General features: G+C 43.5%; 1 protein-coding gene across 1 annotated transcript in view; it reads right to left on the reverse strand.

The window, feature by feature from the left end:
• ELOVL6 (ELOVL fatty acid elongase 6) overlaps positions 1–11248 on the reverse strand; it is a 121426-nt gene extending 110178 nt beyond the window's left edge. The window contains exon 1 of the mRNA XM_064148496.1: positions 11236–11248. The gene's annotated coding sequence lies outside the window, so the exon portion shown is untranslated. The remainder of the gene's footprint in view (positions 1–11235) is intronic.
• Positions 11249–17500: the final 6252 nt, after the last annotated feature.

Here is a 17500-nt window from a genome sequence, read left to right on the forward strand (position 1 = left end):
GACCCTCAGGAATGTCCCCATGCACTCCAGTGCATTTAGAATAAAGCCCTGAGTTTCCAAAAAAGGTTGTTGACTTTGCCTTTGGATCCTTACTCTTCTGTTGAGATGTCCAGAGTGACAACTTGGAAACCCTCCTTGAAATCAATGGCAAAACTCATCCCATCACAGAATCACAGAATTAACCAGGTTGGAAAAGGCCTTCGAGATCATCGAGTCCAACCTATCACCTAACACATACTAACTAACTTAGCCATGGCACTAAGTGCCTCCTTCAGTCTCCTTTTAAGCTCTTCCAGGGATGGTGACTCCACCACCAATTTGTGAAGCCAATTCCAATAGCAAATCACTCTTTCTGTAAAGAACTTCTTCCTAACATCCAGTCTAAACCTGTCCTCTCACAGCTTGAGACTCTGTTCTCTTGTTCTGTCACTGGGTGCCTGGGAGAAGAAACTAACCTCCATCTATATTTTCTCCACAGGGAAGTCTGAGCTCTGAACTAGAAGACAAAGAGCAGGGGAAAAAATAACTATTGACAATCTATGAAGAGGGGAGAGAAGTCAAATTGAAGGTTAAAAGGAAACATTCTTCTTCACTTATGGAAAAAAATGAATGTCTTTCCTATGCCTGTGATTTAAGTGACCATGCACCTTGCTTTTCCATGCACCTCATTAAAGGTGAACAATATTTACTATCAGTGTCAAACACCTCCTGGATAGTGTGTAAAATACAATGCAATGTGTAATGAAAGAGCATTTTGTGTCTTGCCAATTGCTTGTAATACTGAAATGAAGACCAGAGTCCATGTCAGTGCTATCCATACTGACATAGACATACCTTTTGTTTTTGGTGGATGACTGAAAGTGAGGACAGTTCTCCTCCTGCATTTGAAAGGCATTCTTCTGCCATTTCAGCCTAGAAGGTCAACACCTTTTTCTACCAGCACAAACCCTCTCTATTAAAAACTGCTTGGCAGCTCAAGCTGCAGGGAAGGCTGAGTCAAAATACAGTATGATGATGGAAATGTAGGTGTGAGACTTTTACAGCATATCTGTAGTCCCTGTCCTCCTGCTGGCCTTGCTCCAGCAGGGGTTTCTTCACACTATCAGATTGCCAGGTCTTGTAGTTGGGTCACAACAACCCCATGAAAGTTCCAGAGTTGAGACAGAGTGGATGGAAAGCTGCCAGTAGAGAAAGACTTGGGGGTTTTGGTTGACAGCTGGTTCAAGGTGAGTCAGTAGCATGTCCTGGTGGCCAAGAAGACCAGCATCATGCTGACCTGGATCAGGAATAGTGTGACCCACAGTACCAGGGAGACAATTATCTCCTTGTACTCAGCACTGGTGAGGCCACACCTTGTGTCCTATAATCAGTTTTGAGGTCTTTACTGCAGGAAGGACCTTTAGGTGGTAGAGCAAGTCCAGAAGAGGGCAACAAAGATAGTGAAAGGTCTAGAGATTAAGGCTCGTGAGGAGCAGCTGAGGGAACTGGAGTTATTTAGTCTGAATAGACTGAGAAGGCTGAGAGAAGACTTTGTTGCTCTCTACCACTCTCTGAAAGGAGGTTGGGCCCAGGTGGGGGTTGATACAACAAGAGGAAATTGCCTCAGGTTGCACCAGAGAAGGTTTAGGTTGGACATTAGAAGAAACTACTTCACTGAAAGGGTTCTCAAAGACTGGAATGGGCTCCGCAGGAATGTGGGTGAATTCTCATCCCTGGATGTGTTTAAAAGAGGCAGAGATGTGGTGCTGAGGGACATGGGTTAGCACCAGACTTGATAGACTCAATTATTTTAAAGGTTGTTTCCAACAAAAATGAGTCTATGATTCTATTTTATTTTATGATTCAGAGCCTGGCTGGCAAATGGTGACCTCATTTGGATGTTGAGGAACCAAAACCAACATCTGCTGGTTGATGTCTTATTTATTCAAATAATTCATAAATAGAAGTGGCACAAGGACCTTAATTATAAAGACACTTCAAGGGCAGATCTTGCTTGTAGATGACAAGCAACCCTCAACCCTTAGGTAAAAATATTTCATGGATCTCAGGTAAGATTTGTTGAGTTTGACCCAGCAACTGCTAACACTTTTTAAACCCATCTGTCTTTACCAAAATCACATCTTCAGACACACAATATGTCATCTTTTTAACAGCTTTTCTTTTTTCCTAACATCTAAAAAGTATTTAAGATCAGAAATAATTTTCATTTAGAGAGCAAGAAACAAACAATAAAAAGGAGTGCAAATTTCTAAGAAGTAACATCCGAGCCAGGTGTAGACATGTGGGATCTATCGAGACTACAGCATGAGCAGAGCTGTACCATAAACTGTAATCATTAAACAACCAAAAAAAAAAGGAAAAGAACAAATCTGGATGGAATTCTGTTAGCAAATGAAACTAAGTGTCATAAAGGATTCAGTCTCAGGTGATTATGCATGAATTTGGTAGAATTAGGTTGTACTCTGTGCTCCCCTCTGCTTCCAGCAACATATTTTAGGATAATCTAAAAATTTCATCACAACACTGCTGAAACCTAAAGGTTCAAATTTTCAGCCTCAAAAGGTTTTTGTTTGTTTGTTTTCTTTTCAGCTTAAGAATAGAATCATAGAATCACCCAGGTTGGAAGAGACCTCCAAGATCACCTGGTCCAACCTAGCGCCCAGCCCTATCCAGTCACCTAGACCATGGCACTAAGTGCCTCATCCAGGCTTTGCTTCAACACCTCCAGGGACAGTGACTCCACCACCTCCCTGGGCAGCCCATTCCAATGCCAATCACTCTCTCTGCCAACAGCTTCCTCCTAACATCCAGCCTAGACTTCCCCCAGCACAACTTGAGACTGTGTCCCCTTGTTCTGTTGCTGGTTGCCTGGGAGAAGAGACCAACCCCCACCTGGCTACAGTCTCTCTTCAGATAGTTGTAGAATGCAGTAAGATCACCTTGGAGCTGCTTCTTCTCCAGGCTAAACAACCCCAGCTCCCTCAGCCTCTCTTGTGTTCCAGGCCTCCCACCAGCTTTGTCACCTTTCTCTGGACACATTCCAATATCTCAACACCTCTCTTGAATTGAGGAGCCCAGAACTGGACAAGATGTGGCCTGACCAGTGTTGAGTACAGAGAATGAATAACCTCCCCTGTCCTACTGGCCACGCTGTTCCTGATGCAGACCAGGATGCCATTGGCTCTCTTCACAGGGCTGTGTTCCATGTTTCCATGACTGTGCAAAAACCCAATTATTATTACAATTACTGGTTGAGGGGGTGAGACTCCCTTCAGGTAGTTGTAGACAGCAATGAGGTCCCCCCTGAGCCTCATTTTCTCCAGGCTAAACAACCCCAGCTCCCTCAGCCTCTCCTCATAAAATCAAAGGATTCATTTACCAGGAAACCAGGTAAATATTAATTTATGGTTCTATTATTTTATTAAAACCCCAAAAGCAAGCAACCAAAAAACCCACAAAACAAAACAAACCAACAACCAAAACAAAAGAAAACCAAACCCCAGAAAAACCCCAAAACAAAATGATAGCAACCAAAGAAGAGAAACTCAAACCAAACCAAACCAAAACCAAAACAACCATGTGCAGCAGCTCCAAGCTCACTGCTTTTGTTCTCGAGCTCTCTCTGGTCCTACATGCCTGTCCTGGGGTCCCCATGGTGCTACTGATGCCCTCCTTCTGCCTTTGCCATGGCCTGTGCCCATCTCAAGCTTGCCCCATATTACAATGAATGCTGAAAAGCACTAACCAGCTTTAACTGTAGGTTTCCTTCCTACTTCTTCTGCTGTTTCCTGTGAAAATAGATCATTTTACTCTTTCTCCCCATGTTAGAGTGCTGGGAATTGGTACTGCCAGCACCAGCATTGAAATGTCTCAGCTTCCCTGTACTTGAATGCACCTAATTAAACCCACATGCAGGTACAGCTCTGATTTGTGAGGTGTGCACTGAGGCATGCAGGCAATGATCCCAGCATCCTATTTGACAAGCAGAACAATAAGGTGCTCTCCTGTGCAGTTTGGCTGCTGACAACTTCCTCAGCTCTGCCAGAAAAACAGCAACCCAGATTTCACAGAGCAGGATTTTGCTACTGAAGGTGCCTGGCTTTTAACAGCTACATGAAAGCATCCAGGAAACGGCTGAGCTGTGGTACTAGGATAGAGGAAACTGCCTCAACTTGCACCAGGGAGGGTTTTGGAAGAGACTTCTTGACTGAAAGGGTTCTCAAAGACTTGAATGGGATCCTCAGAGAGGTGGTTGAACACTCATCTCTAGCAGTGTGCCAAAGAGGTAGAGATTTGGTGCTGAGGGACATGGTTTAGCACCAGATCTGATAGAGTTAGGTAATGGTTGAGTTTGATGATCTTAAAGGTCTTTTAAAGGTTCTTATATCTGCCTTCCAAAATCTGAAGGGAACCTACAGGAAGGCTGGAGAGGTACTTTCCATACAAGTGTCTAGCTACAGGACAAAGGGGAATGGTTTTAAGCTGAGGGAAAGTAGGTTTAGACTGGGTCTTAGAAAGAAATTCTTCAGTACAAGGGCAGTGAGACCCTGGAATAGGTTGCCCAGGGAGGATGTGGATGCCCCTTCTGTGAAGGTGTTTAAGGACAGGTGGGATGAGGCCTTGAGCAACCAGGTCTAGTTGGGAGGCATCCCTGCCCATGGTTGGGAGGTTGGAGTAGATGATCTCTTGGTTCCCTTCCATTCTGAACTATTCTATGGTTCTTTTCCAACCAAAATGATTCTACGATTCTACAACCATCCTGGCCTCCAGAGGGGGAATGCAGATCAGTTTCTGGCTACACCCCTTCTTTGCAGGTGCAAGTAAAACCAATCCTGGTGATCTCTGGGATCTGGATGTTCATCTCACCAGAGCTGGCCTGCCAATACTGGCTTATTGTGCCAAGAGGTAGCTGTCAAATATCGATGCATTCTTGTCACTAGCCAATGGGATTATATTTACATCAACAACCTATAATGGAAAGATTTTATCTTCTGCTCTCCCCTAAACAGACTCCAGAAACCTAAAGTTTCATGAGAAACTTCACTGATGTTGACAAGGCTCATTAATGACCAAGCTGAGGCCTTCAGGTCTTTGTTTTTTTGTTCCTTAATGGAAGCTGGTCACTGTTATAAGCCCTCCCTCCTCTTGGACTTGGCACTGTGCACTAACTGCTGTGCATGACTTTGCAAGGGATGATGAGTATGTTGCTGAAATGCTTATTTTGTTTATAATTTCATTAAGGTGTTCTGGGAACATTTCCAACCCATTCTCTGTATCTGTTATCTCTTCTCTCCCAGGTAATTTAGTTAGTTACAGCAATGCCACAAAGAAGAAAAGGATCAACCATTTGATCTTTGTTTCTTTTATCTGGCTCTGAAATGCACATTCTTTCTAAGCTACCTCTAAGCACAAAATAGCAGCAATTAAAATCCTTGGTAGAAGTCACAGTCTGAAATGTCCTCCTTCCCACCTTCTGTTCTATGGGAAGAGAGGAGAGCTATACACCAGCAGTAGATGATTTCAGTACAAACCACGCTGTGAAGTAGCACAGTACTCCTGCTATACACATGCAGGATCCACAAAACTTTGGTGACAGAATCACAGAACCATGGAGTGAGCTTAGATGGTCACCAGAGGTCCTTTCCAACCACTACCATTCTGTGGTTCTGTGAAAGCTGTAAGATGAGCAGTAAGGATCAATAAGGCCTATATGGATGATCTCATGCAAAAACTTCAATCTCCCTTCCTCACCTTTGTCTGCTTAGAATCTACTTTCTTTGAGGCAGGGAGGCATTGTTTTCTTAGGTGTTTTTGTATGACTTAGCATAGAATCATAGGATGTTAGGGGTTGGAAGGGGTCTCTAGAGATCAAGTCCAGCTCCCACCTGCCAAAGCAAAATCACCTAGGGCAAGGCACACATGAATACATTTGAGTGGGTTTTGAAAGTCTCCAGAGAAGGACTTCACAACCTCTCTGGGCAGCCTTCTCCAGTGCTCCACCACCCTCACTATAGAGAAGTTTTATTTCATGCCGAGGTAGAACTTCCTGTGTTCCAGCTTATACCTGGTCCTTCCTTGTCCTGTTACTGGACACCACTGAAAAGAGTCTGGCCACTTCATCTTGACACCCACCCATCAGACATTTATAGACATTAATAAGATCCCCTCTCAGCCTTCTCTTCTCCAGACTAAACTGCCCCAGTTCTCTCACTCTTTCTTCCTACCAAAGATGTGCAAGTCCCTTATGTACAGTAGGACTGTCATACTGAAATAGAAGGATAAATAAATAACAGTAATAATGGCACAAAGCTGTCCTGGAAAATAAAAAAAAATCAACCTCCTCTGAATCTGCCTTCTCCTGAATAAATACAATTACTTCCTGCAGAGCTGAATTTGGCCTATTTTGGAAGATACTGAAACAGGAAAATAACCTAATTTCTTGAGGTATGAGCAATCCATTGGGAAAGTTTGCAGTCATTACCTTTTAAAAATTAGGCTATGAGGTTTTTCTCTTTGACATTTCCTAATGAAAGCCCATAATCAGTAATTTTAGCTGTCTCTGGTATGATTAGAACCACTGGGGAGAGGGCAGAACAGAAAAAAACCTCTTTTTCACTACAAATTGCTGAATTAACTGAACCTGAAATGCTTTGCAAATGTGCGCCCATGCCTGTGAAATTTAGGAAGAAAGCAAGCAAGATCTTTTCGGCAGGTTTCCTGCCTGTCCCACTTTCCAGTCACTTGGCAGCTCTCTTCCCTTGGGAAAAGATGCCAGAGAACTAGTCTGCTTGGCATGCAGACCCCCGGGAGGCAAAAATTCTGGGTACTTCCAGGACTGAAGGCTCTAGCAGAGCCTGCTGTGCAGATGACATTAGTCAAGTGCAAGGATGGCTTCAGCGCTGACAAGGGGAACTCAAAATGATTTGGTTTTCTACTCAAATTAGAGCAAAACCAAGCCATGAAATCTCCAAAGCCTCAGAGGCACAGAATTACTTTTCTCTGCATAGATTTCCAGTTTTGGACAAGTCCCTAATTACATTAAGAAGAGATTTCTGAATGATGGTCAAAAAGGCAATTAGAAATACTCCCCAGCAGTACAAGCTTGGCTTTCACCATGCTGTCTGCAACTACCTGAAGGGAGGTTGTAGCCGGGTGGAGATTGGTCTCTTCTCCCAGGCAACCAGCAACAGAACAAGGGGACACAGTCCCAAGTTGTGCCAGGGGAGGTCTAGGCTGGATGTTAGGAGGAAGTTGTTGGCAGAGAGAGTGATTGGCATTGGAATGGGCTGCCCAGGGAGGTGGTGGAGTCACTGTTCCTGCAGGTGTTGAAGCAAAGCCTGGATGAGGCACTTAGTGCCATGATCTAGTTGACTGGCTAGGGCTGGGTGCTAGGTTGGAGTGGATGATCTTGGAGGTCTCTTCCAACCTGGTTGATTCTATGATAAGTCTCCCCTGCTTGTCATCAATCCCTTGTATTTCTTAAACTAATAGTAACAAAACCTAATAATTACAGGGAAATTGCTGAATGAGTAGCAAGACCATGCAAATATTAGTGTTACTGGAATGTAGAGTTTGAGAAGCAAGTGGCATGATTGCCTCTGGCAAGCTGCTAATTGCAGGCTGAGTCTCTAAGAGTATTTCCTTGACTACTCACAGAATCATAGAATTGCCCTGTTGAAAAAGACCTTAAGAACACTGAGTCCAGCCATAACCTAATGTCTCCCTGTACACAACTGTTTGAGCATGTCCCTAAGCTACCTTTTAAACACCTTCAGGGATTGTGACTTCTCCACTTCCCTGAGCAGCCTGTTCCAGTCCCAATGACCCTTTTGATGAAGAAAGGCTATTCTTTACAGGGTAGGGATGTAATGAGAGAGAACTGCAATGTTAACTCAGTGCAACAAGTATGTCACATCTTAGAGTCTTAGAACTGTTGAGGTTGGAAGAGACCTTTAAGACCATCAAGTCCTTCCACATGACTAGAGCTCCCACCACTACTGCTAAGCTACTACCACTAAACCATGTCCCTCAGCACCACAATCATGCATATTTTAAACACCTCCAGGGATAGTGACTCCACCACCTCCCTGTGCAGCAGAAAGGGCTTGACAACCCTTTCTGTGAAGGAATTCTTCCTAATATCCAGCCTGAACCTTCTCTCAGCACATCTTGAGACCATTTCCTCTTATTTCAAGGACATCTGCATCTTGCAGGTATCCAGTTAATGACTGTGTGAACTCTCTGCTACTAGTCAAGCACCAGTGTGGACACCTCCATCTGCTCCACTGACTGCAAATAATCCAGAGGCAGCAGAGAGACCTGTGTAGTCATGAGTATCACTGTGCTGCAGCTGAATCCGTGAATAATACATCCTGTAACTGATTGTGGCAGATCTGAAACCTGACGAAATTGTGACTGATGATGTGATGGAAGTTAGTGCTAGAGAGGGAGCAGTAATTTGGCACTGTGGTCCCATTACAAGTTTGTGGTCTCATCGGTATGTAGGGCAAAGCTGCTGCTGTAATTGCAGATGACGGCTTGGGGTTCCTGGGCTCCCGAGGTCTCCATGAAGACTTGGCAGCTCACAGTCTGGCCTAGTTTCCCTCTCTGCCAGAAAGGAGGAGTTCATACGCCCATTCTCTCAGTACAAGAAATACACTAAGGTGCTGGAGTGGGTCCAGAGAAGGCAGTGAAGCTGGTGAAGAGTTGGGAGAACAGGTCTGGTGAGGAGCAGCTGAAGAATTGGGCTTGTTCATTCTGGAGAAAAGAAGCCCAAAGGAAGATGTTCTGGCTTTCTACAATCTCCTGGAAGGAGGTTGCAGGGAGGTGGATATTGGTCTCTCCTCCCAAGTAACTAGTGATAAGACAAGAGGAAATGGCCTCAAGTTGCACCAGAGGACGTTTAGGTTGGATTTTAGGAAAATTTCTTTCCCACAAGAGTGGTCAGGCATTGGAACAGGCTGCACCATCACTGGAGGTGTTCACAAAATGTGAAGAATTTTGGGACATGGTTTAGTGAATGTGGTGGTCTTGGGCTGACAGTTGGACTCAATGATCTTAGAGGTCTTTTCCAAACTTAATAATTCTATGATTCCATGATTGCCTCAGCAATGGCAGGGAATATCAACCCTGAAACCCCCTGAGGGATAAGGAAACTCCTCCCAGTCACTGCTTATCCAAATCAGCAGTGATGCTTAAAAAGGTGAGCAAAAGATTGGGCTGTGCAGTGTGCTGCTAAGGGTCACATCTGTATCAAACCAGCACAGTGAGGGTGTCTACAGCTTCTTATAGGAGAATAATGCTTCTCCTATAAGACAATAATGCTTCTCCCATAGGAGAATGCTTCTCCACACAATTAACAGCCACATCACATCAGATATTCTCCTGATTTCCCCTTCCTGAAATAAATTTATGTGTGGATTTTTTCAAGTTTCTGGTTGATTGGTTGGTGTTTCTTAACATTGTGGAGAGCTTGAAAACCTCTATTTCATTTGTTTTTCAAAGCCCTTGCTGCATTTTCTAACATACATTAGACAGGCATTAGGTGGCAGTATGGGCTGGAGACTTCAGCATGGGGCAACAGACAAAATTCCTCTTCCTGATTCCAGTTGTAAGATGGGGAGATTCTTTAAACTTTCTTTTCTGTCTGAAAATTTGAGGTGTAAGTAATGATCCATTGACATCCTGTGAGGATTAATTGATGTCTTGACTGGTCTCTGTGCATGAAAAATGCACTCCACAAGTAGAGAAATATTCAAGTAGAGAATTTTTCTTTGACATCAGTTTAATACCACACATTCTGCCCTTGGCTCCTGCAGTGACATATTTGATCCATAATTCAGCCCATACATTCTCAATTATTCTATTTTTAGATTTCAGAAAGACTCAGATAGGAATTTATAGCTAAATCTAACTTCCCAAACCATAGTCTGACAGGACTGATCAGAGCTAAGCACACAATAGTTACTGAAGAGCTGACAAAGTGCTTTTATAAAGACATTGCAAGTTAAAGATTAAAAAAGCCTAGTGGGTCATCTAATCCATCCTTGCCTTTTCTTCTTTATTGTGCAGTTTTGCTAGTGCTGTGTCTAAGCTGGTGAAAACATCATTAGAAGCTTCCTAGGGAAATCCCCTGTCTCACAATCAAGAAAGGCCCAGATTTCCAGATCAGTTTCAACCTCTTTTTTCTTCTCACAGTTTCAGCCCATAAACTCCAGCAACATCTCTCCATCCAATCCACATCACTTTTTCTATGTGCAAAGGGAAGTTTGGCTAAAGCCAGTCAAATATCAAAACCCCCCGACTAAATTCTGATTCAAATGAACTTTGACCCACATCTGGGGTCAAATGACTCCAAAATTGTGTTGCATTGTTGTAGAGGGGTATTTCTGCTCCCAGGAAAGCTGAAGCTTAGCCAGGCGACTTCACCTAGTGATGTGCCTGGCAAGTGGTAGCAGACCATTCCAGACTCCACTCTCATGTTTTCACATCTGAAATCCAGAACTAATGCCATCTTTCATGCCACCGCATCAGACTGCAGACTCATTTCACTGGCTCCGTGCTCCCATCATTGCATATTTCTTATCTTTCAACAAAGCTGCTCTGTATGACTTTCCCTTCCTCTGAATTATTTCTACCTTTCCTTCTGCCTTAATGAGTTCATTTACGTATTTTCACCCCAAATCTTACACCATTATTTCATGCCTGTGTTGTTATTTTCCACAGCTCTTTTTGTCTCTGATATCTGCTCCAGGGCAGTTATTTATATTTTCACATCATCTGCAGTTTCCCTTAACTCTCACATTAATGAGGACACCTGCAAAAAAAGTGAGTCTAGCACAAATCCCTTTTCCTTTTAGGACTCATTTCACCTGCATGTGTTTGTGTGAAACTCCATTCCCCTCAGACTTCCTTGCATGGAAGTCTGAGACAGGAAGTTATTTGGCTCCTGTACTGCTCTCACTGCTCCATGTCTTACTCATGCTGTTTGCCCAACCATCCCTTTCCACTTCCAGTATTGGATGCCTTTTTTCATGTTAGCCCCAAACAGTGACCCTTTCTTGTATCTTTCATGGCAGACAGTGGGCTGCAAGGTGCCTGTTTTCTATGTACCTGTAAGCAGTCTAGAACAACTTTGTCAACATTCAAAGCAATGTGAAGAGTTGATTTTACCTTAGACCCTGACCCTATGCTCATGTTTGTGAGTGTGTGAGTGATCATGCAACTTTAACTCACATGTTTCTTGAGATATTCTTGGTAGTTTTCTTGGATTCACAGTTCCCAGGGCTGATAAGGATGACTCCTGAGCAGCACTACTCCGTGTTAACTCATTTGAATGCAGCTGTCAGAAAAACAAAAAGTTGTACAAACTGCTACCATAGATTTCAACAAGCCCTTCCCTGCTAAATCCTCCCATTTTTCTGGCTTCAACACTGCAGAGAGCCATCACCAAGGCTTTCCTCCCTGTAAGCTCTTATGGATTGCAAATAGGTCACCCTTTAACTTTCTTTTTATAAAATAGATGCTAGCTCCCAGATCCAGGATTTTCAGCCCATGATAAATATTTTCCAACTTCTAATTGTTCACTTAACTATTCTCTCTCTCTCAACACTCCTCTCTCTCATTTTACCAATATTGATTTTGAATTGCAGCATAATGGCAGAACTGGACATAATGTATTGTGTTAGTGCTCTTTCCAGTGCCAAACATAAATGCTATCACTTTGTTGCTGTTTGAGCTACCTCTGTGTAAACATCCAAGGACTGCATTAGACACTACACTCTCAAGAAGAAGCTTATTAGCCAAGCAACTCAAAGAAGAATGATAGGGGTTGGAAGAGACCTCTGAAGACTGTTGAGTCCAGCTTCCCCTAGTAGAGCAGGATCACCCAGAACAAATCACACAGAAACACATCCAGGAGGGCTTTGAAGGACTCCAGAGGAGACTCCATAACCTCTCTGGGTAGCCCACTCCAGTGCTCTACCATCTCCAAAGTAAAGAAGTTCTTCCTCATGTTTAGATGGGACTTCCTGTGTTCAGGTTTGTGCCCATAACCTCTTGCCCTGTCACTGGACACCACTGAAAAAAGACTGGCCTCATGCTACTGACACCCACCCTTCAAGCATTTATAAACATTGATAAGATTCCTCTTCAGTCTTCTCTCCTTCAAGCTAAAAAGCCCCTAGTCCCTCACCCTTTCTTCATAAAATAGATGTTCTAGACCCCTAATCATCTTTGTAGCCCTTTGCTGCACCTTCTCAAGCAGTTCCCTGCCCTTCTTGAACTGGGGAACCCAGAATTGGACACAGTACTCCAAATGAGGTCTCATCAGGGCAGAGTTAAAGTCCTTCACAGTCCTTTACAGAGATGGTGCTTTCTGGGATGCAAGAAGCCTTCATCCCACCATTTTTATTCTAATTTTCACCCAGACCATGTCTTTGTGTAATTAACTTCACTTTAAGACCCACATTATTTAGCTTATTCTCAGTTTATTCAGAGAGCCACTTGTTCTATATGGCTTTTTGGGCCACTGTTGCTGTCACTGTCAGGCTTGTTGGTGACTGATAGTTAGTCAATGGCCAACAAGTAGTTAGCAGCTGGCCAATCTAGGAGCTCATATGCTTGCTCATGGTTACCTCCTTACAGACCTTTCATCCATCTTAATTTAAAGACATTCTTATTTATCATAACAGAATTAGATTGGACATTAGAAGAAACTTCTTCCCTGAAAGGATTCTCAAAGACTGGAACAGGCTCTGGAGGGAAGTTTGAATCCTCATCTCTGATGGTATTTCAAAGACACAGAGATGTGGTGCTGAGTGCCATAGTTTAACACCAGATTTGGTAGAGTTAGATAATGGTGGGACAGGATGATCTTAAAGGTCTTTTCCAACTGAAATGATTGACTCTCTGATCTAGTCAAACTCTTACCAGATGCCTAAAAACACTGTATCCTCACTGCTATCCAAATTTGTCCTCTCTTTATCCAGTGATCTGTTTCATACAAACAACTATCCATTTCAGCTCTTTAATAAATAGTAATAAGTACTAATTATAAACCATTAATTCCCCCCTCTGTTTTCTTATTGTATCCCATTTGATATATTTCACCCAAAATGGGAAAGAGCAGTTGAAAGCACATGCGTCATGCCATCTTCTGATTGTAAATATTAGCATAACACTGGAAATTCTTCTTTGTCTAAAGAATTAGTTAAAATTCACCCTGGAAATGCCAGTGTCCTCAACCAGCTCATTTAAAACTCCTGGATGTTGAGAAAGCAAGATAGCTTTCATTTTTTCATCCCACTTTCGATGAGAAAGATTGGACCAGATGGTTCTTAAGATTCCTTCCAACCTGGGAAGGAGATTTTAATCTGAGAATTCTCAGTTTTGTCTTGGAGCGTGATGAGACTAACAAAACTATCAGTGATGACTGCTTCAGGTAAGTGTCCTCAAGATTTCTCTTGGCTGCAGTATTCCGACTATATCTGTTTCTCTTTCTGACATCAATCCCCTCAAAACAGTGCTATTGCTCATGTATCATACTTGCAAAACCAGCTCTCACAGGTGTCCTCTGAATGAACATGCCTGGCATCTCCTAATAGTCCTTTAGCCATGAATAAAGCTCAGCAGGGGCTCTGAACCCACCATGTGTCCTTCCTAGGGTGTGAATGCCAAAGGCACTCACTACCTGAGGCTTTTAAGTTTGATGTGGGTGCTTGTTGTGGTCCTTACCTCTGGGAGAAGTTACTGCTTGGAGTGTTCAGGATTTCCAGCCTGAATTTGAAATGATGTGATGGCTTCAATCTCAAACCATCCTAAATCTCCCTAAAGCATCTGTTCCCACACCTGGGTTCAAGACCCAGCTAGGTCCTCCTTCCTGCTGCTAATCAGCCCAGCTCTTCCTTCAGCCAAGGATGCAAATGGCCTACTGCCACCACACTCCAGGCACATCCTGTAAAGCCCCTCCTGGGAGTGCAGCCTTGAGAAGGGCACATTTCTCCACCCAAACTGTCCCATTTAGAACCATAGAATCATCCACTCCAACCTAGCCAATCAACTAGACCATGACACTAAGTGCCTCATCCAGTCTTGTCTTAAACACTTCCAGGGACAGCAACTCCACCACTTCCCTGTGCAGCCTATTGGCAAATCACTCTCTCTGTGAAAAACCTCCTCCTAACATCCAGCCTATACCTCCCCCAGCACAACATGAGACCGTGTCCCCTTGTTCTGTTGCTGGTTGCCTGGCAGAAGAGACTGGCCTTGATCTGGCTACAGCCTCCCTTCAAGTAGTTGTACACAGCAATGAGGTCTGCCCTGAGCCTCCTCTTCTCCAGGCTAAACACCCCCAGCTCCCTCAGCCTCTCCTCATAGGGTTTGCGTTCCAGGCCTCTCATCACCTTGATTGCCCTTCTCTGGACACGTTCTAGTATCTCAACATCTCTCTTGAATAGAGGAGTATTTAGTGTATGTTTCCTGGTGGAAAGCACAAACAAAGGATAGGAGTGATATACAGAAGTTTAAGTTTATGTCTATGGATTGAAAAGAAACAGAAATGATTCAGATCCTGTTCAGCCACAACCTGGCCTGTCTTGATTCAATGACTTCTGTGTTAAGAAGATGTTCAGCAGACAGGGGAAGGGGAGAAGAGAGCAAAGAGCTTAAAGCTGTTTTCCAGCTACAGTAAGAGTGGGTATACAAACAATTTACCCCCCCAAAAATGATAATGTTCAATCTATTCAGACATGGTAATTCTCACTATATGTTTTATTTATGGAACTGTAAACCTAGAAGACTAAATAGTGCTGTTCTTTCCCCTCCTATGAAGATGGTGTGGTAGAAGGAAAGGGATCTGGTGCGCAAAAAAACCCTAACACACTAGCAAGAAATTGATTATGTAATTAAGATTTTTTTTCCACAGAGCTTGAGTGTTTTAAACCAGCCTTACATAAAAGATTGCTTTCACAAAATGAGCAGTACTCTAAAAATGAGGAAAACAAAAATTACCCAAACATTTCAGCTATCTGACGCTGCACAAACAGCTCTTATGAACTGTTAAACCAGATGGTTTCAGCGGGAATAACTACAGTTACTGCAGCTGGGAACAGGCTTGTGTATGCCTGTGTGGACATGAACCATGCAAACTCTTCATTTACTCTTCAGTCCTTCTTTATGCACTAGTTCCCATGGACTATTTAACAGTCCTGATTGCCCAGCAATCCCCTGTGGTTTCCACACTGAGCTAAATGGTTTCGTGTTAAGTCTAAGTCTCTGCCTAAATGCACTAACTGAAACCTGGCTTGGGAAAGGAAAAGGAATGAGAAGAGCTTTGTCTGGGTCAGAAATTAAAGGTGAAATGACCTGGTTGGCCAAATATCCAAATGAGGTATGCCCTGATTTTGTACCAAAACAGGGCATTTTGTTGAGCTAGAAAAAACCATAACTGCCTACCATGGTTTTGATCTGTCATTTAGTTAAAGGCTTGTTTGTTTTATCCATGTAAGATACCCTGTGACACAAACATGGAGTTACAAGCATCATTTGCACTACTGGACACTCACACACACTCTCATACACAGGCTGATGGCTTTGTCCTGCAGCAGAGGCAAAAATGAGATGGGAACAGAGAAGAAATTGGGATTCTCTAGATCTGAGTGGACCACTGAATGCAAGTGTGGGAGGCTTGTGTCAGTCTGGCATGACAAGTGCAAATTCAAAGTGGGACTGGAACGACCTGGAAATGCTTATCAGTGTCTAGTTCCCTGAAACCAAACACAACTCCATCCAGTGCAGTCCTGTATACACTCCTGTTTCCACATCGAGAAGAGGTGAAGGTTGAAGTGTAGCATTAGTAGCACTTCCAGCAGTGATTAGCTTCCTGACAGTGACTTAGATCAGCTAGGTTTTATTCCTGTGCCTGCCACGGGGACATCACCACAGCCACAACAGCAGAATCAAGCAGATCTATTTCAGTTAGAAGCTTTTTGGGTTAGCTACTGCTGCTGGAGTCTTAGCACTGCAGCATAAACCTCAGTGTTCAAGTAAGCACTCTGCCACTCACTCAGCTTCTCCAACCCACTGTGCAGCAAATTCTGCACTCCGTTGTGGGTACAACACAGAGCTGTGATCCACACTGTCACAAAGTAAGCCCTCCTGACCCAGCTGGAGACATCACTACCCTGCAGGGCCTGTTGGGGGTAGATGGAGAACGTCTCTGATTAACAATTCATGTTTCTGTGCTGCCTCTGTACAAGAAGGATGCTGAGAATTGTTCCTTACCTTTGCAGAACTTTGAGAATAAGAACGCAAGCAATTTTCTGCTCATCAATTACACTGTGCCTTAGGAAAGTAGCTACTGCACAGAGAATCTGATTATGCAGAACTGGAAACAGTGTCTACCCACAAATCAGAAACACAAATCTTGACCTTATCTTCTTGCTTCTGTAGAGTCTGCCTGCTGGTCAGATGGGCACTGCTTATGCAAGTGATGTTGTACACATACACCTCAGAGAGGCTTTAAAGAGGAGCACAGCACTGCAGCAGAGCTCCACAGCATCCAAAAGAGTGGAGCAGAAGTCTGCTCTCCAGAGAGCAGGCAGGTGGATGCTGGCAGGATTTCCAGACTGGCCAGATCTGCTCAGTGCCCTTGGATGCATAAACTGTGAACTTCTGCCAGCCATCTTCCAAAATTATTTGGTTTATTACATTAAAACCTGCACTTCAGCTCAGGCTGAAATACTGCCTGCAGTCACAAGAAGGACTGCAAGCAATAAAGGAAGGCCCTGGGATTTGCTCTTAGGCTACCCTGGCATACCTGGTGTTTGATAAAGAGAGAATGCTGTCCAAATTAAAAGGAGAAAACCTCATTTCATTATGGAATAGAACTGAAATAACTTGTGTGCTTGAATTCCAATCACTCCCAGTTTCTAAACAGTTTAATCAGCTGTCATAAATGCCTGTGTCCATACAAGCTACATATTTCATTTTCAGCAAGCAGTTTATGCAGTCTAAGGGGCACAGAGACCCCAGTTAGTTTTAGTCTCTGCATGAGCAGGGATTTTGCCTTGGCAGACACTGTATGAGAAAACCATGGTGCCAGTTAGACAACACAATGCTTGCTGACAGTACTCCTTCTTCTATAAGTATGCAGGTGGAGAAGACTGTGGTCTGGGCAGAAGCCTGCAGATACCACCAAACTGTATTTGTCTTTGGAGCCAGGTAGACACAGAGATAACAGTGTTTTGGATCTACCAAGGACTTCTACCTTTCCAGTGGAGCAAAGAAGCTGAATCAGGGAGACCTGTATGTGCCTTGCCAAGAGCAGCATGCAAAGGGAGACTCTACCCCCTTCTTAGCTGCTCTTGAGATAGTATCTTGCAAGCATGCTTTAGGAGCTATTTAGAAATTTATATGCACAGCACTTTGCACCTTTTTATAGCAATTTCTTCAACAAAAAGCTGATTTTTCACCTTGTTGGCCCTGATCCATTCCCATTTCT

The sequence above is a fragment of the Pogoniulus pusillus genome, chromosome 9 (assembly GCF_015220805.1).
Source record: "Pogoniulus pusillus isolate bPogPus1 chromosome 9, bPogPus1.pri, whole genome shotgun sequence".
NCBI classification, from domain to species: Eukaryota; Metazoa; Chordata; class Aves; order Piciformes; family Lybiidae; genus Pogoniulus; species Pogoniulus pusillus.